Below are 25,168 nucleotides of genomic sequence, written 5' to 3'. Positions count from 1 at the left end.
GTTAATCTAAGGAGGGAAAATGTACCTTTCAAACTAATTGGAGAATGTGATTTATGACGGTTAACTAAAGGAGGGAACTATGCTTTAATATTATTGTGCTCAGGGGAGGGGAATCCAGATTTCGGCTTTAACCAAGTAATGCCGATGTTATGTTGCTCTAATAAAGACTTTCAAGGTAAACAGTGCCTCAGAGTTCTTTGAAGAGTTCGTCCCTCGGAAGCTTGACATCAGCACTGTGTTGGCTTTTTTGGCAGCTGCAGCACACGGCTGGCTCCTATTTAAAGGATTGTCCACTAGGACTCCGAGATCCCTCTCACAGTTGCTACTATTGAGCAAGGTACCACCTATACTATGTCCACAATGCCTTCACATATGTAAATGTTGTTGCAGGCAAAAAAAAAAAAGAAGCCACATCTGGAAATGTGAATGTTACCCAGTTCTAGATCTGGATAAAGTGACTGCTGCTGCCACTGAAATTCATAATGGTGGCAAACAATGCTAACCATGGTATGAAGAACAGCCAAAGGGAATGGAAACAAGCTGTCATTTTGAATTCCCATGATGCCCTAGAACAGGGGTCTCCAACTGGCAACTTTAAGACTTGTGGTAGCTGGGGAATTCTGGGAGTTGAAGTTCACAAGTCTTAAAGTTGCCAGGTTTGGAGCCCCCCCCCCCCCGAGGAACAGCAACACATCACACTTCAACTCAAATTAGCCTCAACCAGCAAAGCTAGCAGCAAGGAACTGTGTTTAGTGCAACACAAAGCTTGTGGAGGGTACCAAATTGCTTAGCTTGTTTGAGAATTATTGCAATATTTAAATTCCTTTATTTATTATTTTCAGAGTTATCTAAAAGTTCAGCCGCACTTCCCCTTTTGTCCCATCCCCAGAAATGGCAGGCGACCTTTTATGGACACAGACAAGAGCATCACCCACTATTAATTCCCACTTACCATGGCAGTGACTTCAGGACAGGAGTTTCTGCTTCTCTTATGAAATCACTTTTCCCTGTTACGTCGTTGCAAGTGTTCCTGTCTGGGACAGTATGATGCTCCTGTTGGCTGCAGCTTAACCCCGCTAGTTCGTTGGTTATTTTGCAGAGGACGGAACACCCCTTAAACCGAATCAGCGCTTACAATGCTCTTTCATACCTGTGTAAAGCTGCAATTTCTTTGAGTGCTATAATAGAACAAGGTCTATAATTCTTGCCATGCGAGCAGAAGGCTCTTAGATTTGAAAGATAGCAAAACCTTTTTTTTTACTAGTCTTTCTTTCCCCCTCAGCTTTTTACATACCCTCCACAAGCTTTGTGTTCCACTAAACACAGTTCCTTGCTGCTAGCTTTGCTGGTTGAGGCTAATGGGAGTTGAAGTGTGAAACATCTGGAGGGACCCAGATGTGTTGCTGTTCCTTGGGGGGGGGGGCCTCCAAACTTGGCAACTTTAAGACTTGTGAACTTCAACTCCCACGTGCCTGGCTGAGGAATTCTGGGAGTTGAAGTCCACAAGTCATCAAAGGGCCAAGTTGGAAGACCCCTGATTTAGGGGGTCCCTGGGGGTGGCTTGTGTCTTGAGGGTGTTCCCTCTGATTCCTTACTTTTTAGCCTCTCAATTTTGAGAGTTGTTCTCTGATAGATGGGCAGTATATCATGTAATAAATAAATAAAACTTCAACTCTCTTTTATTTCCATTTTAACTCTCTTTTTTAATTATGTTTTAAACCTCCACTGGATGTTAAACCATCCAGAGTCACTCAGATGAGAGGGCCAGTGGAGGAATTGGATAAATAAATAAAACTGACTTATTATTTACAGTGTCCTTGAATCGCTGCCTGACTCTGATCTGGTTCCGATATTGATGGGAGGATCCTGTTTGTTTGTTTTAATTTCCCCACACTCAACATGACTGCTGAGTTAATCCATTTTCTGGAATTTGCATCATATAGTGAAATAAATTTACAAAACGGCTGGATTTTGGACCGCTTCGCCAGCCACGAAAATGGTTAAAACTAAGCCAAGCTTCAGATGCGTAAGAGTAGCTATTAAGCTTTTAACAGAACCTGCTGAAATTGTATGAACACAGCCATAGATAAATAAGATTGTGCCAGATGAGGCCTCATAAATATGAGTAAAACTTGGCAGAATCACACAGAGAGAAACACAAATGTCAATTATTATTATTATTTTTGCAGATTGCAGACTATAATGCACTGCCATTCTTATCAGGCCAATAAAATCTTGGCTAGTAGGCTGGCACCATCTTCTGATCTACCTTTCAACAGTCATTTTTTAAATGTTGGCCTGTTGACCCACAAACTTGTCCCTTCCTGATTCATGTTAATAGCGCCAGTAAAACCAAGTTTGGTATTTTAATAGCTGTATTCAATCAAGCCACATTTCTAAATACACATTGGGAGGAGGAAAATCTGCAGTTTAAAACTGGGATTGAGATCAGCTGTTGCAAAAAGATCTTACCTCAAAGATCTTCTCCACTAAGATCTTAGTTCTGAGATAATATTTTGTTATTTATTACGTTCAGTTATACCTAGATTTTGAGACATCGCCTTTCTTTACCAGAGAAAACTGAATTCTAGCTGTGAAAGGAATAGGAGGTTTTTCTACATTGAGCTGAGTGGGACATGCGAGATATGGAAGTCAGAACAAATCTGATTCTGACCAACTTCAAAGTATGGTTATGGATCCTAGTTTATCCCAATTTTAGTAACCCAAATTCCCTAGTTCAAATGTAACAAGGAACTATAGTGAATTACCTTTAGCGCTTTTAACTGTGACACACTGAAAAGTGGCTGACAGATATTTGCTCTCAGTAAACCAAGGTTTTTTACACATGAACATGACTGAATATTTGCTTAAGCTTAACATCGTAACATTTTGTTATACTATTATTTTTCAAAAATCTTTCTTTTTTGTCTGCTGCCCTACTAGTCAGAAGAACTAATGTTTTTTAAAAAGTTTATATTGGTTTTAAATTATGTTGTAATAGACTTGTTAGCTGCTTTGGGTGTTCAAACTAAGTAGAAATATAGTATTAAAATAAAATAATCCATATTCTGTTTATAATTCTACCCATTTATCTATCATCTCCATCCATCTACCATTATCTCTAACCATCTCTCTCTCTTTACACACACACACACACAGACACACACATATCCATCCATCTCTCCCCATCATTTTATCTATCTTATCTTATCTATCTATCTATCTATCTATCTATCTATCTATCTATCTATCTATCTATCTCCCTATCATCTCATCATCTATCTTTCTGTCTGTCTGTCTGCCTGACTGCTATCTGTCGGTCTGTCTATCTATCTATCTATCTATCTATCTATCTATCTATCTATCTATCTATCTATCTATCTATCAATCATCTATCTCCCTATCATCTCATCATCTGTCTGTCTGTCTCTCTGCCTGACTGCTGTCTGTCTGTCTGCCTGACTGCTGTCTGTCTGTCTGTCTGTCTGTCTGTCTGTCTGTCTGTCTGTCTGTCTGTCTGTCTATCTATCTATCTATCTATCTATCTATCTATCTATCTATCTATCTATCTTTGACTTATAAAATCCCTTATTCCAGAAGGGAGATGTCGGCGTATAAATTCAAACAAAGGATACAACACAGTGTTTAATTAAATCAATAAAGCCGAAGGCAGCTACATCCCCATGGAATCCGTTTAATGCTCTTGAGGTCAATACAGCCCCTTTAGCTCCGTGGTCCAGCCAACTCACCCGAGGCTCTGTGGTCCCATCTCAAGCACTGAGGGCAAGTAAGCATTTCCATTGGTTTCTGAATTGGGATGCTAGATGTTAATCAAGCCGACATTTGGGCTGTGCTTCCATGCAGAAAGAATCTGTTGCAATGGTCAAAACGGGTCGGTGAGGTCCCGCCTGTCAAGACTGGGTGCCTAACTATGACCCATAGATCTTTAGCAGACTACTAAGAGTTTCGTGTATTCAGGGGACCCTGTTGCACAAGAGCAAAGATCCTCCCTCTCATACAGCCATTCTCAAGGCAAGTTCCTTCTATTTCCACACAAGACTGAGTCAGCTTGCTCTTTTTCAGCCCAGCCCAACGGAGACCCATTGACCCAAGGAGCCTATTGAAGTGGATCCTGATGCTCCCTCTGTTCGGGGGCGGTTTCTGTGTGCGTGAGATGCTTGAGATAAGGAATCCAATATTGGGAGGTGCTCATTCGTCCCTTTGCTTATGTCTCTGTTGGTTTTGTGCCGTCGCCTGGTAAATACTTTAAACGGCTCCTCATATTATTCACCGAGACAGCGTCCTCAAACGTAGAGTCCTCCAGTTGAGGCAAGGCCCATCGTAGATCATTTGCACGGTTAAGATAGCAGCATCCGATGAATAGCTTTAATGTTCGAAACTGCCTTTTAATTTACTGGAAGTGGTTCCTGTGGAAATACACAAGAAAAGTCTCTGCCCTCTTAATTGGATTTATCAGTTTCCACAGGAGCTTGAATTGTCATTTCCAAATTTTCATTCCAAAAGAGCTGCGCTAAAACATGGGTTCTGGGTCTCAGGTGTTGCTAACCTACAAAGAAAGAGATGTCTGAAAGGTGACCAGGGAAAGCTTTTTGAATGCCAACTCCTGAGGGCAAACCCAGGAGTTCACAGAATATATAATTTTAGGGGGGAAAATCCCCATGTAGAGATGAGCTCACCTGAAGCTACCAAGAAGTCTCACCTATCTTTTCAGAAGCATTATTTCTGCCAGAGACTGTCACAAAGATGAGGGTGATGGTTCCTTCTCTAATAATAATAATAATAATAATAATAATAATAATAATAATAATAATAATAATAATAATAATAATAATAAAAGTTGGAAGGGACCTTGGAGGTCATCTAGCCCAACCCCCTGCAAGGGCAGGAAACCCTATACCATTTCAGACAAATGGCTGTCCAGTCTCTTCTTAAAAACTTCCAGTGTTGGAGCATTCACAGCTTCTGGAGGCAGGTTGTTCCACTTGTTAATTGTTCTGTCAGGAAGTTTGTCCTTAGTTCCAGGTTGCTTCTCTCTTTGGTCAGTTTCCATCCGTTGCTTCTTGTCCTGCCTTCTGGACCCTTGGAGAATAGCTTGACTCCCTCTTCTTTGGGGCAGCCCCTGAGATACTAGAAGGCTGCTTCCATGTCTCCCCTAGTCCTTTTTTTCATTAAAGTAGACATTCCCAATTCCAGCAAGCGTTGCTTATATGTTTTACCCTCCAGTCCCCTGATCCTCTTTGTTGCTCTTCTCTGCACTCTTTCTAGAGTCTCAACATCTTTTTTACATCGTGGTGACCAAAACTGGATGCCGTATTCCAGGTGTGGCCTTACCAAGGCCTTGTAAAGTGGTATTAACCCTTCACGTGATCTCAATTCTGTCCCTCTGTTCATGCACCCTGGCACTGTGTTGGCTTTTTGGGCAGCTGTTTATTTAGCGTATGGCAGATCATACATGGGCCAGCAACATATATTAACATTTCATCTAATTGGTAAAAAAGCAATAAAATGCAAATGTTAACAAGATCTACTTTCAAATTCCAATGAGTAGGTCATCTAACCATTGAAGCACAGCATTGTTTATATTAAAAAGGTAATCATCAGATACTGGACCAGTCAATGCCCTCAGCTTCCATTTGTGATCTGCAGCTTGACGTGAGACCGGAAAGCCACAATATGTATCTTAAAACAGACTCAATCAATTTCAAAAACCAAACTCCCATCGCTCACCGAATATCCCCCCCCCTTTACATCTCAGCCATGGACAGGGCTGCAACTTCCTGCTCTTGCGCCCCCCCCAGAAGAAAGATTTAGCCCCCCACAAATATGAACGATCTGTCCATCTCTAGCCAATTGGCCCTTTCCAGATGCAAAGGTGCTGTTTTCCAATGCAAAATGGAAAGCAGATTTCTATGGTTGGCTGGGGCTTCTGGGTGCTGTAGTCCCTAGTCATTGTGGGGGCACCAGGTTGAGGGCCCTCTCTCAGCAACGGCCCTGAGCTTCAGACATGGCAGTTTACAAGGTCACTTTGATCCATTGGAGAGTTTTACCCTCTCCTCTCCGTCCATCCATCCCTGCGAGAGATTTTTAACGCTGCATGCCATTTCCCACAAGTTTTTCCTTAAAAAAAAAACGAAAAAAGAAAGGGACGTTCTTTATTTTACGATCAAGTGGCTATTCATCTAGATCTTCTTTTAAGACCAGAGTAGACGTTTTGCCAATTGCTAATAGAAACTAAATAAACACAGCCAAAACAGTATCAGCTATCTGAGGGTGAGTAATTATGAAGGATTTCTCTTTAAATAGATGTTTAAGTAAATATAGAAATATCATTTTACAAACGGAGACTCTTGCTAAACTGCAAAGGACGGGCGACTTCTCCCCAAGGACGGCATGCGTGGCTAACAGGGAGGGGAGACCCAAGACATATGAATGACATGGGTCTGCTTGCACACGTGTGGACATACATGTGCGTGCACACACCCACAAAAGGACCCCGAATCTCCTTGCTGCAATATAGGCCGTTTTGGTCATGGTTAAACCTCGATTACACATCTGGCTTTGGATGTTTTGAATTCTCTAGAGACCATTACAGTGGCCAGCATGAATGCATGCCCACGGTCTCTCGGGGTGGCCTGTGGCATTCAGAATATTCCCGGACATCTCCATTACCCTTCTAGGAGTTAAAAAATAAATAAAGCAGGAAATGCCCTTTTTCCAAATAAATGCATTTTATTAAAAGGCAGAAATTCCAGTGAGCTGCAGATCACTTCATCAGATGCACACAGTGACTGTAAAAGACCCTGACTTTTAATAAAGAAGAGTTGTGGAGAAGAGGAGGAGGACTGGGGGGTCCTTGGTGCTCCTTGAGCTGGGTGGCTTTCTTGCAGACCTTTCATGACCCAAACTAGGTAACGTCATCAACCCAGCTCACAGAGCACCAAGGACTCCTCATTTCAATCCTGAGCTGCAAATATTCTCCCTTATCAGTAAAGTGGGTTACTCAGAAAAGAGGCCACCAGGTGCCTCCTGAATTTTGACTACCCTGCGCAAACCGGATTCTCCTCCTCCGATATCTTCTATAACAGGGCTTTCCAAACTTGGCAACTTTAAGACTTGTGGACTTCAACTCCCAGACTTCCAAGTCTTTAAGAAAGTCTTAAGGGTGCCAAGGTTGAGGACACACACACGCACACACCCCGTTCTGTGAGTATTCATTCTGGAATTCCCTTGCTCTTCCATGAATTGGAGAAAGATAATTCAGAGCTAGTGAACTGAAGGCCGGTTCCTAAGCCATCTAAGCTGCATTAGGATTGTGCTGGCTGGTTGACATAATAGGCAAAGGCTGATTGTTGTGTTAGGGACTTAATTCTTTCCATTCCACATCAAAAGGATCATCTCTCTCTCTCTCTCTCTCCTTCTCTCTCTCTCTCTCTCACACACACATATTATTGATGCTTTTTTTGTTAACTCTACAGTGCGACTGGCATCGGCATAAAAGCTCATTTTCATTAGCTACCGTGCTGCCCAGGTAACCTGCAAATTGAGGCTTAATCAGCTTGATTAATTAGCACCTAGCATCTGTTCCTTCTTAATCGCACACAGACACACGCTATCTTCTCCCACGTGGTTGTCTAGCTGCCTTCTCAGCAACTGATTTACTGGATGCCTTTCATCATTATGATTTCAGGAAAAATTCAGGAGGGTCTTTCAAAATGTAGGAAAATCTCATTTTCTCAAGACCACGGTGGGAGGGGAAAGCCTTTTGTGGCACAACAAGCTTGTGCAATGCGAAGTAACGCGTCATATGATTTCACGGGTTCGCATCCTGTCTGCTGAGGTGGTTAATGATCCAATAATTCCTTTGGCAAGCTGAAGGGTGTTCTCGGTGTGTGTCTTTGTTGGCGTGAAGCCTAACCCAGGTAATTCTGACTTCCTGCAAGTTCACCCCAAGTTCTGTGCAACATCGAAAAGGCCAGGAAATGGGAAGCTGGGTATCTATTTCAACCGCTTAAGTCTGGACCTTAGACATTTCCCTGGAAACCCAGAAGAATGACCGAAAGAGCTGGGCAGCTCCAGCCTTCAAAAGGACGTCTGAAAATGCAACATCTTCTTCACATCCTGGAGAAGAGATCATTCTGGAAGGCGGCCAAGGTGGTTCTCTCCTGCTTCAGACCTTGGAATATGGATTTACGTTACAAGGACATTTAAGGTCCCTAGAAGTAGAAGCATCTGGACCAGGGGTCTTCAAACTTGGCCCTTTTATGGCTTGTGGACTTCAACTCCCACGCGTGCCTGGCTGAGGAATTCTGGGAGTTGAAGTCCACAAGCCATAAAAGGGCCAAGTTTGAAGACCCCTGATCTGGATAATTGAAATGTTAACTAGAGAGGTGGTCAACTCCTCTTTGCTGGAAAAAGAGAAGCCGAGACAGCCACCTCTCAAGCAGGCATTAATTTAAATTAAATTTCTGCAATAAGCCGGAGTTGGACTCCGTGGCCTACATATAAACTTGGAAAACAGAGATAAATGGCCTTCTCCAACTCCAGGGCCATGTTTTTTCAATCTAGATAGCTCGAAGTTGAGCGGACTTCAACTCCCAGAATTCTCCAGTCAACCTTGCTGGCTGTGGAATTCTGGGAGTTGAAGCCCGCCCATTTTCAAGTTGCCAAGTTTGAGAAACACTGTTGGGGCATCCATCGCAGTGCATTTGAAAAATTAAAATACACAACTAAAACAGCCCGGCAAGGATCTATTTCAAAGGTAATTTCTGGGCATCTTCAAAGTCCAGGTTGGCAGAGATAAAATGTTAGCAGGGACAGGCTATTTTTCCTCCAGACAGAAATGAGAAGATCATCAGGCTGTGTCCTTAGGCCAAAATTCAACATGAATAAGCCCCTCCTTAAATGGACTCTGGAGACCAAAGCTGGCTGACAGAATAAATGCCCTAAAACTAGGATTTGTGTTTGTGATTTTAGCTTCAAGCACTGTTTGGACCAATCAAAGTCCCTTTGCATACCAAAAGAACCACGTGGGAAAATGTCTGAGTTGACAGATCGTGCTAAGGCCGGTCATTAAACTAACTGTTAGAAGTGCCACCTCCAGCTGCATTCCCACATCTTAAGCTCAGAATAATAGAACAATAACAGCATAACAGAGTCGGATGGATCTTGAAGGTCATCTAGTCCAACCCCCTGCTCAGGCAGGAGACCCTCCACCATTCCAGACAAATGGCCGTCCAGTCTCTTCTTAAAAGACTCCAGTGATGGAGCACCCACAGCTTCTGGTGGCAAGCTGTTCCACTGGTCGATTGTCCTCACTGTCAGAAATTCCTCCTTAGTTCCAGGTTGCTTCTCTCCTTGATGAGTTTCCATCCGTTGCTTCTTGTCCTGCCTTCAGAGGCTTTGGAGCAGAGGTCAGCAACCTTTGTCGGTTGGCGGACAGGAGGAAAAGGGAGGGGGGAGCATTTTACATGCGTGCACTTATGCGCTTACGCACAGGGCTGTGAGCACACAGGGTAGGGCTAGCGCCCACGTGATACTCACCGGCCCCACCCCGTTCTTGTGTGGCACAGCACCTTCTTTCTGCTCCCTGCAGCATAGCAGCGGCCATTTTTGCAGCGCGGTGGCAGCCCGTTTTCGTGCCCCCTGGAGTGATGGCGTCCCATTTTTGCAAACTGAGGCACGGCGGCGTTTTGTTGTTGTGCACTATGGTGTGATGTGCTGTTTTTGCACCCCATGGCCGCGGGGCTAACACAAGTGAAGGGGTGTGCGTGCACATGCATGCACATTAGCCAGCCTGTCCCAGGGCCCAGTAGCCAGCAGGCTATCGCCCATTGCCAGGCGGCAGCCCACGGGTTGGGGACCCCCGCTTTGGAGAATAGGTTGACACCCCCCGTCCTCTTTTTTATGGCAAGGATCAAATATTGTACCACTGCTATCCTCTCATCCCTCGTCCTTCTTTGCACTACACTATCCAGTTGCAGCTGTTATGTTAGTAACAGGATTGGGAAGGGAATCGGGCTTTCTCCCTTGACTTTCCTTGTCAGAACAATGCAAAGGGTGAGGCCCTGATCCCAGGACATAGCAGCCGTCATAAACATGAGTCAGTTGCCAAGCTCTGACTTTTGCTCGTGTGAGCACGGGCGTAAGTGTGAAAACCCGTCAACGTTAACTTTTTTCAGCGCCACTGTAACTTCGAACGTTCACTTAACGAACTGTTGTAAGGATTACTTATATTCTGCCCAAAGCAACCTCTGAACCTTTTGTAGGATGGGTGGCTTTGATTTGCAGTTGCTCCCAGAATGGAAGGTTAATTCAGGCCCCGTTTTCACATGCATTTCATGCGCAGGTGAGGGCGCATCTACCTTAGAATCTCTCCTTAAAAATGGTTTTTATTCTTCAGATCTGCAAAAAAGGTGGAATTCCCAAAGTAGGGTGAGACTTCCAGTGGCCAACAAAGTTTGTTCAATTCCTAGTCTTAAGATGCCCAAGGAGGTTATCACAGCTCTTTGCCCAATAGGCAGTCAAGCTCTTCTCCAAAGCGCCTGAAGGCCGGGCAAGAAGCAACAGATGGAAATTAATCAAGGAGAGAAGCAAGCTGGAACTAAGGAGGAATTTCCTGACAGTGAGAACAATTAAATCAGTGGAACAACCTGCCTCCCGAAGCTATGAATGCTCCAACACTGGAGGTTTTTAAGAAGAGACTGGACAGCCATGAAATGGTATAGGGTTTCTTGCCTGAGCAGGGGGTTGGACTAGAAGGTCCCTTCCAACATCACCATCATCATCATCATCATTATTATATCCAGCTCCCCCAACACACAGAGATGCAACGGTGGTGAAATAAATGCACAAAATCTTTGTGGCGTAGCTGAATACAGGTAGCCCTCAAATGACGACCAGTTACTTAATCAGCTTCCAAAATTATGACTGTCTCCAAAAGGGGGACTGGATTCGAAGTGCCGAGTGCTTCCTCCATAGTCATGGGCCCTCAGCAACATAACCACTTTTATGGCCATTTGTGGTGTCCTGCAGTCACGTGACCGCATTTTTATGATGGTTTTGCCAAAACCTGGGATTGACATCCAACCCATTATAGCCGTATGTCAAAGACCACTTATGACATAAGTCCTTGACTTATGCTTAGTGAGTGTTCAGCTATGACAGACCTCCTCAGAGCCATTTAAGAACCTGGTTTCAAAGTTCTGACGGCCACAGTCATATGACTGCAATTTATGAAGTTCTGTCAAGGTATTGATTTAACAACTAACCAGCTTATGTAATGTAAGATGTAATGTAATGATGAGAATGATTCAGCAGGGTCTGTGTCTCTTTAAGAGCCTTTGTGTATAGGGAAAGCTCTGCTGTAGTGTTCTCCCCCTTCGGTTTCCTGCTGTAATTGTGGTTTGTTGGATCCTGCTGTATTAGCACATGTGTGTATATTGTTCCTGGTGTATGATATTGTAGATAGTGTAAGATAAACCACCATTTAATAGAAACCACTGTTTACTGTGTTTACTCCTGGATTACCTCAGCGCCATAAGACTGTGCACGCTCTGACAAGTTCTTTCTAATACGCTTCGTTTAACAACTACGACATTCACTTAAGGATTGCCACAAAAAAGATTGCAAAATTGGGCATGGACACACGGTGACTCCCCTTAATGACCTCCGCAACTTACGATCGTAATTCCATTCCCAATTACACCATAAGCCAAGGATTACCTGTAACAAGTCTTTCTTTCTTACACATACTCACAGCACCGTCACGGCCCGCCTTTATATGACTCCAGCACTCCCTGTGCATGTTTCGAATGTTTCGTGTTATTTACATAGCATCACTAAATATGCAAAGTCTTCTCCAGCTCTAACTGTACAATGAGCACTTACACCATGCTCATAAAGTGGGAAGATCAATAGATTGATCTTTCTTTTCTTTTTCTTTTTCAATACTCATCAGGAACTGAAACTGAGGGGGCGATACGAGACAGAGGTTATGCAAGGAAATCGAACTGAGGCTGCCTCACCTTAAGTGTTGCATGCCTGAATGCATTTTAACAGAACATGGAAATTCACCAAGGAGAGAAGCAACCTGGAACTCAGGAGAAATTTCCCAACAGTGAGACAATTAATCAGTGGAACTGCTCACCTCCATCATTCCAGGCTTTCAAGAAGAGATTGGACCGCCATTTCTCTGGAATGGTGTAGGGTCTCCTGCTTGAGCAGGGGGTTGGACTAGAAGATCTCTAAGGTCCCTTTCAACGCTGTTATTCTACAATTCTGTAAGGATCTTCTGCTAGAGCAGGGGTTGGACTAGAAGACCTCCAAGGTCCCTTCCAACTCTTGTTATTCTATGATTCTACTTTTTTCAGGGCTGAGATCACTCCAGATTCCTCATTCTTCCAGCCTGCTCCTCCAGTCCCTGCCTTGGTTTTCCATTTACCTCACTTTACTAGCTCAGCTCCTGCAGCATCTGGAGCCAAAGAAAAAGCCAGAAATATGTTAAAACAATATACAGGCTGTCCTTGACTGAGAACGATTCCCTTAGTGACCGCGTAGGTTCTCCTGCTTGAGCAGGGAAGCTGGACTAGAAGACCTCTAAAGCCCCTTCCAGCTCCATTTTATTCTATTCATTTGAAGTTACAACAGCACTGGAAAAAAAGGGTAATAATTTTCACACTTATCACCGCTGCAGCCTCCCCAGGGTCAAGCGATCAAAATTCAGACACCTGTCAGCTGGCTCATCTTTATGATGGTCGCATTATCTGTGTGTGTGTGTGTGTGTGTGTGTGTGACGTGATATATTTTATTCTATTCCATTCCACTCTATTCTGCTTCTATTCCATTCCATCTGTTCTGTTCTATTCTCTCTTTATTCTATTCTATTCACTTTCTATATTTCTATTCTATTCTATTCTATTCTCTTTATTCTATTCTATTCTTTATTCTATTCTATTCTCTCTTTATTCTATTCTATTCTCTTTATTCTATTCTATTCTCTCTTTATTCTATTCTATTCTCTTTATTCTATTCTATTCTCTTTATTCTATTCTATTCTCTTTATTCTATTCTCTTTATTCTATTCTCTTTATTCTATTCTATTCTCTTTATTCTATTCTATTCTCTCTTTATTCTATTCTATTCTCTTTATTCTATTCTATTCTCTCTTTATCCTATCCTATTCTCTTTTTATTTTATTCTATGCTCTCTTCATTCTATTCTATTTTATTCCCTTCCATGTTTTCTATTCTATTCTATTCTCTCTTTATTCTATTCTATTCTCTCTTTATTCTATTCTATTCTCTTTATTCTATTCTATTCTCTCTTTATTCTATTCTATTCTCTTTATTCTATTCTATTCTCTCTTTATTCTATTCTATTCTCTTTATTCTATTCTATTCTCTCTTTATTCTATTCTATTCTCTTTATTCTATTCTCTTTATTCTATTCTATTCTCTTTATTCTATTCTATTCTCTTTATTCTATTCTATTCTCTTTATTCTATTCTATTCTCTCTTTATCCTATCCTATTCTCTTTTTATTCTATTCTATTCTCTCTTTATTCTATTCTATTTTATTCCATTTCATATTTTCTATTCAGTTCTGTTCTGTATTTTATCATTCCCTTCTCCTCTTCCTTCGCCAGTGGAGCCGCCGGGGCCTCCGGTGATCTGGGGGTCCCCGGCCTGTCGTGAGGGACGAGCCCTGGCGACTGAACCGCCTTCAAGGGCTGCTCCGCAAAGGGCTTCCTGTGGAGCCCGGCCTGGCGCCGAAGCCGCCCGAGGGCCCGAAACGGCGCCCCAGACCCGCCGCGGAGGCAGGGAGGCCTTTCGCTCTCTAATCCCCCCGGGAAAGAGAAGCCCAGCCCGGGCCGAGCCGCTTCTGGCCTCCTCGCCGGGCCCTCGCTTGTGTCAGGAGGCGCCACCCGCGGCCCCTTCACCGAGGCCGGCGCTCGCCTCCAACACGGCCTCGGTCGACTTCGGCCTCTTGGAGAGGTCTGGACTCCAACTCCCAGGATTCCCCAGTCCTTCAGAGTTTCGCAACTCCCTCTTTCTAGCCAATCGCGGCTCGGCGCCTGCCCAGGTGTGACGTCACGGCCGCCCTCCCGCCAATCCCCGAGCGGCAGAACCGGCTTTCCCTCTCCGGCCCCGCCCCTTTCTTCCTTCCTTTCTTTCCCGACCCCGCAGAGAACTGCCGTCCCGGGCCGCGCCCCCCCCTTACGGGGCCGGGAGGGCGTCTGGGGGGGGTCCCCGTCCGGAAGTGGGGGGGCAGAGCGCCGGGCTAGGCGGGTTTAGGCGCCCCCCCCTTTCGGGATGCGGGGACTACACGACCCAGAGTCCCCAGCCCAGCCCGTGGTCGCCCAATCCGGGAAGGGTCTGTTTGCGGGTGATGGTGATGGTTGTACGATCATGCACCTATATGCGCTATCTATGTATATGCGTATGTAATATACACGCATGTGTATGTGTGTCATGCACGTGTGTATACGATACGATACTCTTTATTGTCATTGTCCCATACAGAACAACCAAATTGAAAATCCACACCAGCCCCACAAAACCCAACAAAATGCCTATCTACACATCCAACCCCTAGAAACACTCTAAAAACTAAATACAGAAGTTCTCTCCGAAACTGCATTTTGCTCGCTCTCTCTCTCTCTGTGTGTGTGTGTGTGTGTGTATGCATATATAATATGCATGTATGCGTGTGCATGTATAATACATATATTCAGGTCTGTGTGCAGATTATGTGTGTATATGTACGCACACACACACACAGAATGTCCTGGCGGCCCCTCTTGCCGCTCGGCGACTCTGCGAGGCTTGGCGGAGGGGAAAAAGCCAACCTGCCCATCAAAGCCCCCCATTCAAGCCGGAGGTCCGCTTGTCTCCCCTGCGAGGCAGCGCGGGATTCGCACCGGGGACCCCGCGCCGCCCTTGGCCCACCCTCGCTCCCTCCCTCCAGCCCCGGCCCGGGCGGCGGCGGCGGCGGCGGCGGCGGGGCTGGAGACGGCCGGGCTGGCCTGGCGAGCCGCCGCCTGACTCAGCCGCATCAGAGGAGCCGCCGCCGGCGCTGGGGCGGGGAGGGGCCGAGGGCGGGCGAGGGCCGCTCCGGGAGACGCGGCGCCTGCTCGGGGAAGGGGCCGCTCCGCTCTTCCGAGGGCCTGGCGGGCAGGCCGGGGGTCAAGGAGGGGGGAGAATAGACCGTGGAAAGAGGAAGGAAGGAAGGAAGGAAAGGAGAAGGAAGGAGGGAAAGGAGAGGAAGGGAGGGAGGGAAGGAAGAAGAGAGGAAGGAAGGAGGGAAAGGAGAGGAAAGACGGGAGGGAGGGAGGGAGGGAGGGAGGAAAGGAGAGGAAGGAAGGAAGGAAAAGAGAGGGAAAGGAGAAGGAAGAAAAGGGAGGGAGGGAGGGAGGAAGTGCTGCCCCCCCTTCTGTTCTCCTTCCACCGGTCACTTTCCTCCAGCCTGGGATGTGGCCGGAGGGCCGCGGGATGCACTGAATCACATCCCGGGAGGGGCGAAGGTAACCTTGCAAACTGGAGAAAATGTTCAGCCAGGGAATGTGAGGTGCAGCACGCGCAATCTCACATAAGTCTGCGGGGTCTCGTTACTTTTTTTTTTTTTAACTCTGCAGTTTGGGAGATTGAGTAATCCATAACTGAGTTGTTATATTATCTAACGTTTGCCAGCGTTACACAATTGTTGTTTTGGCTCCTACAATTGAAACAGCGCATGAATTCTTTATTTTAAAGCTTAGGCTTTGGTCCTGTAAACGAATGCAATAGGCTTAGCTCCAGAGAGCGTTTAATTCTTCATTTAGTGATGATACAGGGAATCCTTGACTTCTGACGGCCATTTCCCCTGGGGCACTTAATGACCCAGTTCCAATGGGCAGCACCCCCCCACCCCCCCAGTGCATTTCACGCCCTCTCCAACCGGCCTGCATTTACAAATGGTTCCAGCTTCACATGTGTTTGCCAAAAACCAGCACTTCACAAAAAACACCCTATACCAAACGGGTGGGTTCACATAACGACCGTGTGTTTATCAACCACTACAAAAAAAGGTCATAGATCCCATCACACCTGGACTACTGCAGCCAATTTTGGTCACCATATCACAAAAAAGATGTTGAGAGTTTTGGGGGGGGGGAAATTCAGAGAAGAGCAGCTAAGAGGATCCAAGGCCTGGAGACCAAAACGTAGGAAGAACGGCTGAGGGACTTGGGTTTGGCTAGTCTGAAGAAAAGAAGAAATAGGGGAGACATGATAGCAGGATTCCGGTGTTTGAGGGGCTGCCACAAAGAAGAGGAGGGGGTCACGTTATTCTCCAGAGCAGCAGAAGGAAGGACGAGAAACCATGGTTGGAAACTGACCAAAGAGAGAAGCAACCTGGAATTAAGGAGAAACTACCTGACAGGGAGGACAATTAACCGGTGGAACAGCTTGCCACCAGAAATCATGGGCGCTCCATCACTGGAGGTTTTTAAGCTTTGCTGGCTGAGGAATTCTGGAAGTTGAAGTCGACAAGTCTTAAAAGTTGCCAAGGTTGAGGACGCCTGGCATAGAGGTAATAAAAACTCTCCAGACCAATGTCTTTGGCAAGAACACGGTGTCTTCCTTCGGAGGTGACATCCCTGAGTGAGCTGAACTAGGGTGCGACTCTGCGGAGTTTTACAGCCGTCTGGTGTCTGAAGGTGATTCCAAGAAACAGCTGACAGAGCGGCTGATCCGAAGAGCCGGCGTGCTCAGTGGAAAGAGTTATGAAAACAGGGTTTCAAGGAGAAGGTGCAGTCCTGACGCCCATCGTTTGAATGAAGCCGTGGGGTTGAACCTAAAGTCTCTTAGTAGCAACCTAAGTCTAAAGAAAATGTCTAAAGAAAATAAGAAATAGGGGAGACATGATAGCAGTGTTCCAGTATCTGAAGACCTGCCACAAAGAAGAGGAGGGGATCACGTTATTCTCCAAAGCACCGGAGGGCAGGACAATAAACAATGGTTGGAAACTGATCAAGCAGAGAAGCAACCTGGAATCAAGGAGAAACTTCCTGACAGTGAGAACAATTGACCAGGGGAACAGCCTGCCACCAGAAATTGTGGGGGCTCCATCACTGGAGGTTTTTAAGAAAAGACTGGACAGCCATTTGTCTGAAATGGTATTGGTTCTCCTGCTTGAGCAGAGGGCTGGACTAGAAGACCTCCAAGGTCCCTTCCAGATTCTATTCTATTCTATTCTATTCTATTCTATTCTATTCTATTCTATTCTATTCTATTCTATTCTATTCTATTCTATTCTATTCTAAATTGGATCCAACTACAATTTAGCAGGATTCATATCTTAATGGAGAAAATTCTTAAAGTGAACATAAAGATTAAATCAGAAACTTTCCTTCTGGGCCTAACGGAAAGAAAACTGGAAAAATAAAAATTTGGAACGCTGTTTTTTTACATACATGGTGAGGGCAGCAAGACTGCTCTAGGCACAAAAGCGGAAGGATGCCTTGATTCCCACCAGGGATGAAGGGTTACAAAAGCTGGTGGAATTAGCAGAGATGGCCAAATCGACTGTGCCGATCAAAGAAAAGAACACGTACTTTTGTTTCTACCTGGAAACCACTTCTGGACTTTGTGCTTGAGGTGGGGAAAAAAAAAGATATTACGATTTTGGGTTTTACCGATTAGACTGATTTGTCGATATAGAAATGGCTGGCGCATACGACTATAGAAATGTAAAAAGCTGAGATTTGATTTTAATGTCTGATTTTACTGCAACAGAGAGAGTCGGAAGTCAATGCCTTTTGCTTCTTCCCCCTCCCTTTCTTCACACCTTTTTTCTTTCCCCTTTCTCTACTGTTGTCCCCTACTATTTGCTTTTGCATGTTCACATTTTATGTTATAAATCAGGGGTCCTCAAGACGCAACGGATGGAAACTAGTCAAGGAGAGAAGCAACCTAGAACTAAGGAGAAACTTCCTGACAGTCAGAACAATTAACCAGTGGAACTCCCTGCCTCCAGAAGCTGTGAATGCTCCAACACTGGAGGTTTTTAAGAAGAGACTGGACAGCCATTTGCCTGAAATGGTATAAGGTTTCCTGCCTGAGCAGGGGGTTGGACTAGATGACCTCCAAGGTCCCTTCCAAATTCTTCTTCTTCTTCTTCTTCTTCTTCTTCTTCTTCTTCTTCTTCTTCTTCTTCTTCTTCTTCTTCTTCTTCTTATTATTATTATTATTATTATTATTATTATTATTATTATTATTATTATTATTATTATTATTATTATTTGTGACTTCAACTCCCAGGCACTGGCTGAGGAATTCTGGGAGTTGAAGTCCACAAGTCATAAAAAAGGGCCAAGTTTGAGGAGCCCTGTTATAAATGAATAAAACTTAAATAATTAAAATGTAAAAACAAAAAAAGCACCCTAAATTGGAATGACACAACCGCTAAGTGTTTTCTGTCAATAAAAAAAAAGATGGCAGAGCTCTCACTGGAAACGGAGTGGGCAACGACGTCCCCTTTGTGATCTGACTCCCAGAATTCCTAGCTGGCGGAAAAAGTGACCTATGACCTTTTCCCACATGACCGTTGCAGCACGCCCAGGGTCAAACGATCAAAAGTCAAAGGCTTGCCAACCGGCTCCTATTTCTGACGGTTGCCGTGTCCTGGGATCGCGGGATCAACGTTTTGCAATTTTCTGACAAGGAAAGTCAATGGGGAAGCCGGATGGTTTAACAGCCGTGTTGCTAATTGAACGACTGCAGCGATTCCACCTAACAACTGCGGAAAGAAAGGTCGTAGAAGGGGGCTAAACTCCCTTGACGAGCGTCTCACTTAGCAACAGAAAATTTGGGCTCGATGGTGGTGGTAAGTCAAGGATTAGCACCCCTCTCCTGGACGCTCCCCCAAATTAAAGCAAAGTACGTTTTGTCAGTGGTTGCAGCCAGACCCTGAATAAGCAAGCTAAAAAGAAGGTAGATGTACAACGAAGTAATCGTTTAATGTCATCGGTTTCTTGATGGCATTGAACTTTGGGTCACACACGCACGCACACAGGACAAGGCTAAGGGTAGCTTGCTGAAGACAGTGTCCTTGCAGTGTCCTGTTTATTTTAGTTGTCTAATCAGTATAAATGCACATCTGACAGACAAAAGCTGAAGTGTACAGTATACGCATCATAAACCTTTAGTGTGTACACAACGCTCCCGTTCCACCCAGGGGCCACAGGCAGTTGGAAAGGTACGAAAGGGAAAGAGGTGTGCCTATAAAGAAAGTCCTGCAATCTGTCACCCTCTAATACAAAGTTATATAAAAATAACTATGAAAGATTATGGGGAAAAATTCAAAAAGAAATGGAGAGCTGGGGAAAATTGCAATTGTCTTTGTTGGGACGAATCACAGCAGTGAAAATGAATGTCCTGCCTACCGTAAATTTTTATTCTTATTTCAAATGATACCGGTTCTTAAGAAAGATTCTAATCTGGAAGAATGGCAGCGAGGTATCAATAAATTTGTCTGGGCAGGGAAAAGGCCACGAGTTAAACTTAAGATTATGCAGGATACTCGTGAAAGAGGTGGTCTTAAAATGCCCAATCTTAAATTATATTATGAAGCTGCTGCGTTAGCAGGAATAAGTGATTGGATTAATTTGACACAAGAGAGATTATTAAATCTTGAGGGCCATGACTTGTTATTTGGCTGGCATGCATATTTGTTGTATGATAAGAAGGTAGATAATGTGTTTAAAGTGCATATTTTAAGACAGGCATTGTTGAGAGTTTGGAAGAAGTATAGACATAAGTTAGACTGTAAGATACCATTGTGGGCAATCCCAAAACACGCAATAGAAAATATAAATGTTGGTTTTAAACATGATGTGACTACGTATAAGGAGATTTTAAGTCTGGAAAGAAATGTCTGGTGTCTGAAACCGTACAACCTCTTGCGAGATGAGAAGATTGTTCAAACTTGGTTTCAATATATTCAGCTACGGGCCAGGTGGAAAGAAGATCAGAAAACTGGTTTTACAATGACTGATGAAAATCTGATAAAGCAAATTAGAAATCAGGGTCCAGCACATATCAAACGGATATATCTTGCATTGATAGAAATTGACTCAGAAACAGAACTTGTTAAAGATTGTATGATAAAATGGGCCCAAAACATCCAAGAAGTTATTACAATGGACACGTGGGAAAAGATCTGGGTGAGGAACGTAAAATTTACACAAGCTCAAAACTTAAGAGAGAACTTTTATAAAATGTTTTATAGAAGGCATTTAGATCCTAAAAAGCTTGCAAGTATGTATCCGAATTATCAGCCCAAATGCTGGAGGTGTGGCGATGAAGATGCAACATATTTTCACATATGGTGGACTTGTAAAAAGGTTAAGGCCTTTTGGATAAAAATTTGGTGGAATATGCAGAAGATTTTCAAGCAAAGGATAAAGTTTTGTCCGCAACTTTTTTTGTTGGGTATAATTACAGATGCTACGGTTGTGGACACTAAGTTGATGTTGAATTTAATTACGGCAGCAAGACTCTTAATAGGTCAGTATTGGAAGAAAGAGGAACTGCCGACCATAGAAGAATGGACTTTAAAGGTTTCTGACCTGGCAGAGATGGCAAAGGTATCGGCTTATTTGAAAGATCACTCGCAAGAACGTTATATTACGGAGTGGAGAAAATGGATTGAGTTTATCCAGAACAAATATGGGACTAAAAAGTTTCATGTAGCATTTGAATAAGTCTTCCTTTCTTTTCTCCTTTTTTTTTTCTCTTTTTTATATATCTTATATTAATAGTGTTTGTAGTTATCCTATATGAGCTAGAGAGAGATAGATTTTAGAGTTTATGGTTGTTAGCATATGGATGTTCATGATTGTTTTTTTGTTTTTATACCTTGTACTTAGCTCTGGGAAGTCGGGGGGGGGGGGAGGGGGGAGGGGGAGGGAGGGATGGGTAGGGGAGGGGGAGGGGGGATTGTTAAAGATAAAATGTATGTTAAAACTTTTCAATTAAAAAAAAAAGAAAGTCCTGCAATCTAATTGGGAGCCCTCCATCTCCCAGGAGTAGGCCACATATTTCTGTAGGCGCACTTAGCATTTAGTTCACTAGAATTCGTTCAGTGATAAGGTGCTAGCCTAGGAAACCAGGAGATGGTGAGTTCTAGTCCTGCCTTGGGCATGAAAGCCAACTGTGTGACTTTGAGGCAATCACTAGGGGACCGTGAGTTCTAGTCCTGCTTTAGGCATGAAAGACAGTTCTGGTGTCTTTGGGCCAGGGTTTCCTGCCTGGACAGGGGGTTGGACTAGGTGACCTCCAAGGTCCCTTCCAACTTTATTATTATTATTATTAGTCACCAAGTGACTATGAGTTCTAGTCCCGCCTTAGAAGAGATTGGACAACCATTTCTCTGAAATGGTACAGGGTTTCCTGCCTGGGCAGGGGGTTGGACTAGAAGACCTCCAAGATCCCTTCCAACTTTATTGTTGTTGTTGTTGTTGTTGTTGTTGTTATCTTTTATTCATTAAACATGAACCTCAGTCATCTGAACATTCAAATTGGGGTTGTTGTTGTTGTTGTTGTTGTTGTTGTTATTATTAGTCACCAAGTGACTATGAGTGCTAGTTCCGCCTTAGAAGAGATTGGACCACCATTTGTCTGAAACAGTATAGGGTTTCCTGCCTGAGCAGGGGGTTGGACTAGATGACCTCCAAGGTCCCTTTCAACTCTGTCATTCTGTTCTTCTGTTAGAGTGACTTTGGGCCAAGCATTCTCTCTCAGCCCGACTCACCTCAGAGTTTTAATGGGAAAAATAGGAGGAAGAAGTATTAGTGCATGTTGCATATAACTTAACAAAAGTGGGACAAAAATCTAACAAATAAAAATATGTACTGCTTGGAATAAGTATGACTCTGAAATTCCAAATATAAGTTAAATAGTGAAATATAATCTTAACTCATGCTGCCCCAAAGAAGAGGGGGTCAAACTATTCTCCAAAGGCACCAGAAGGCAGGACAAGAAACAACGGTTGGAAACTGACCAAGGAGAGAAGCAACCTGGAATTAAGGAGAAACTTCCTGACTGTGAGGACATTTAGCCAGTGGAACAGCCTGCCACCAGAAATCGTGGGCGCTCCATCACTGGAGATTTTTAAGAAGAGACTGGGCAGTCACTGGTCTGAGATGGTATGGGGTCTCCTGCTTAAGCGGGGGGGCTGGACTAGAAGACCTCCAAGGTCCCTTCCAGGCTCCAGCTCTATTTTATTCTAATGTTTTTGGACATATATGAAGTATGTGCCACAAAGGGATTGAACTTCAAATACCAACCCCTTTTTTTGCTCCACAGAATGGAACAAAACCTTATTGAAGGCAAACTTCGATGCTCGGAAGAAACACAGATGACACTCACCACAAACTCCAGAGACGAGAGCAGATTTAAATTTGGGCAGCTTATGCAATGCTTCCTTCCTCTTGTGCCCTGCAATTTCCCAAAACGTCCCCTTTGCAACATTTCTACAGGAAGGTGATACTGATTGCAGGACCGTTGAGAAAACAACTCTCAGCTGCACGTAAACTACTACTACTACTACTACTACTACTGATTTCCCCAAAGAATAGAATAGAATGGAATGGAATGGAATAATAACTTTATTGTCACTTTGAATGTACACTGATTGGCATACATTAAAATGAAATTTCGTTGCATACATGAGGTGCTAGAAGTAAAGTTGGCATCAGGAGCCAATATTTTGCAGCTTGCCTGTGTCTCATTTCATTATTATTTTATTTTATTTTGTTTTATTTTATTTTAATTTTTGTATTATTTTTGAAGTTAAAAAACATTGTAAGATGAATCTAAATGGATGGATAGAATTGGCATGTTGCATTTCTTGGCATATTTTAGGATTCTGATGGAGTCAGCAGATTTTTATTTCCAGCTGAGTGCATTTAGTTATTAATAGGCAAAACGTTACACTTTGATCCCAAATCTCATGAAAATGTGATGCTTGTGGAAATTTGAAAACCCCAGGGAAGAACTTGTATGGAGTTGCTTGTGTTGAACAAGGAATCAGCACTTTAGTTGACTGATTTCTATTGTTTTAAAGATATTGGTAGATTGCATCTTAAATTTGAAATTTGAAATACATCCATTTGGAAAAATATACAACTTAAACCCTAAACCTAAACGGAACCTCCCAGAAGCTCTAGCACAGGGGTCTTCCATCTTGGCCCTTTTATGACTTGTGGACTTCAACTCCCAGAATTCCTCAGCCAGGCACGTGTGCCTGGCTGAGGAATTCTGGGAGTTGAAGTCCACAAGTCATAAAAGGGCCAAGATGGAAGACTCCTGGCCTAAGATAATCCTAAATACAGTATGGATACTTATGCTCTGTTTCTTTTTTCCTCCCTCATATTTTTTAAAATGTAATCTCCCCAGAATCATCTGATCGGTTGGCACCCAAATTGCATTAAATAAAACATAAAAATAAAAGTGTGGCTAATGTGCAACTGGTCTCCCAAGTTTAAATGTGCCAGGATAAAGTCATGGGCAACAGTTCTGAAAGAATTCTAGCATGATAAGAGGTTATAGGTAGCTCTCGAAGTACGACTACAACTGAGCCGCAAATTTATGTTGTTAAGTGAGACATTTGTTAAGTGAGTTTTGCCCCATTTTACAATCACTCTTGCCACTCTTGTTGTTAAGTGAATAATTGCAATTGTTAAGCTAGTAGCCTGATTGTTAATTGAAATTGACTTCCCCATTGACCAAGCTTGTCAGAAGGTCACAAAATGTGATCATATGTGATCCCGGGACACTGCAGTTGTGATAAATACGAGCCAATTTCCAATCATCCAAAAGTTGATCAGGTGACTTTGAGGTTCTTGCCATGGTCGTAAGTGTGAAAAACGGTCGTAAGACACTTTTTTCAGTGCTGTTGTAACTTTGAATGGTGGTGACTGTAATGTTATTATCTTGTACTATGTTAGAGTCGGAAGTCGGTGCCTTTCTCTCTTCTTTTCTCATACTATGTTCTGATTTTTCCTTCCCCCTTTTCTAATCCAAGAATAGAATAGAATAGAATAGAATAGAATAGAATAGAATAGAATAGAATAGAATAGAATAGAATAGAATAGAATAGAATAGAATAGAATAGAATAGAATAGAGTATACTGACCCTGAATCACAACAATATTAAGAGCCTTGGTGAAGCAGTGGGCTAATGCCTCCTTAAGTAAGACCAGCTGCCTGCAATTAGTGCAGGTTCGCATCCCACCAGGCTCAAGATTGACTCAGCCTTCCATCCTTCCCAGGTAGGTAAAATGAGGACCCAGATTGTTGGGGACAATAAGCTGACTTTGTAATAATGCCGCTTGGGGGGGTGTGAAAGCCCTAACAAGCAGGCATATACATAGAATGAAGGCTACTGCTAAGCTTGTAAGCCGCCCTGAGTCTTCGGAGAAGGGCGGGATATAAATGGAATTAAATAAATAAATAAATAAAAAATAAGAATAGAATAGAATAGAATAGAGCTGGAAGGGACGTTGGAGGTCTTCTAGTCCAACCCCCTGCTCAGGCAGGAAACCCTATACCATCACAGACAGGTGATTGTCTAGTCTCTTCTTAAAAAATTCCAGTGATGGAGAGCTCACGTTTTTTAACTTCTCTTTGTATTTTATATTTTGATAAACCAATAAAATTATTTATTTTTTTAAAAAAGTAACCGAATGGTCACTAAACAATGTTGTAAGTTGAGGACCACCTGTATCCAGAAATCTCAGCCATAATTTTGCTCCAGCACCTGGGATTCCTAATACATTTTTCCACGACTTTCTAAACATTGTCAAGATGTAAAGATGTGGGGGGGAGGGGGGCTGCTGTTGGCTGGCACGGTGGCAAATCACAGCCAGGTCCATCCAGGCATATAGAAAGGTTTGATAGCTTGAATGCCACTTTTAATTATAACAGAAAAAATATGGGAAAGCTTTCAGAACTCTTGATCAGATAAGGCAGGGGTCCCCAACCCCCATTCCGTGGACGGGTACTGGGCCGCGCGCGTGCCAGCAACCGGTCCTCACAAACAAGCAAAGCCCCATCCGCGGGATGCAGGCAGCACACAAAAACACACACCCTCCGGTGCGTGGAAAAAA

This window comes from Vipera ursinii (genome assembly GCF_947247035.1).
Source record: "Vipera ursinii genome assembly, chromosome: 2".
Taxonomy (NCBI): Eukaryota; Metazoa; Chordata; class Lepidosauria; order Squamata; family Viperidae; genus Vipera; species Vipera ursinii.
The sequence above is the reverse complement of the archived record's forward strand: the minus strand, read 5'-3'. Positions refer to the sequence as shown.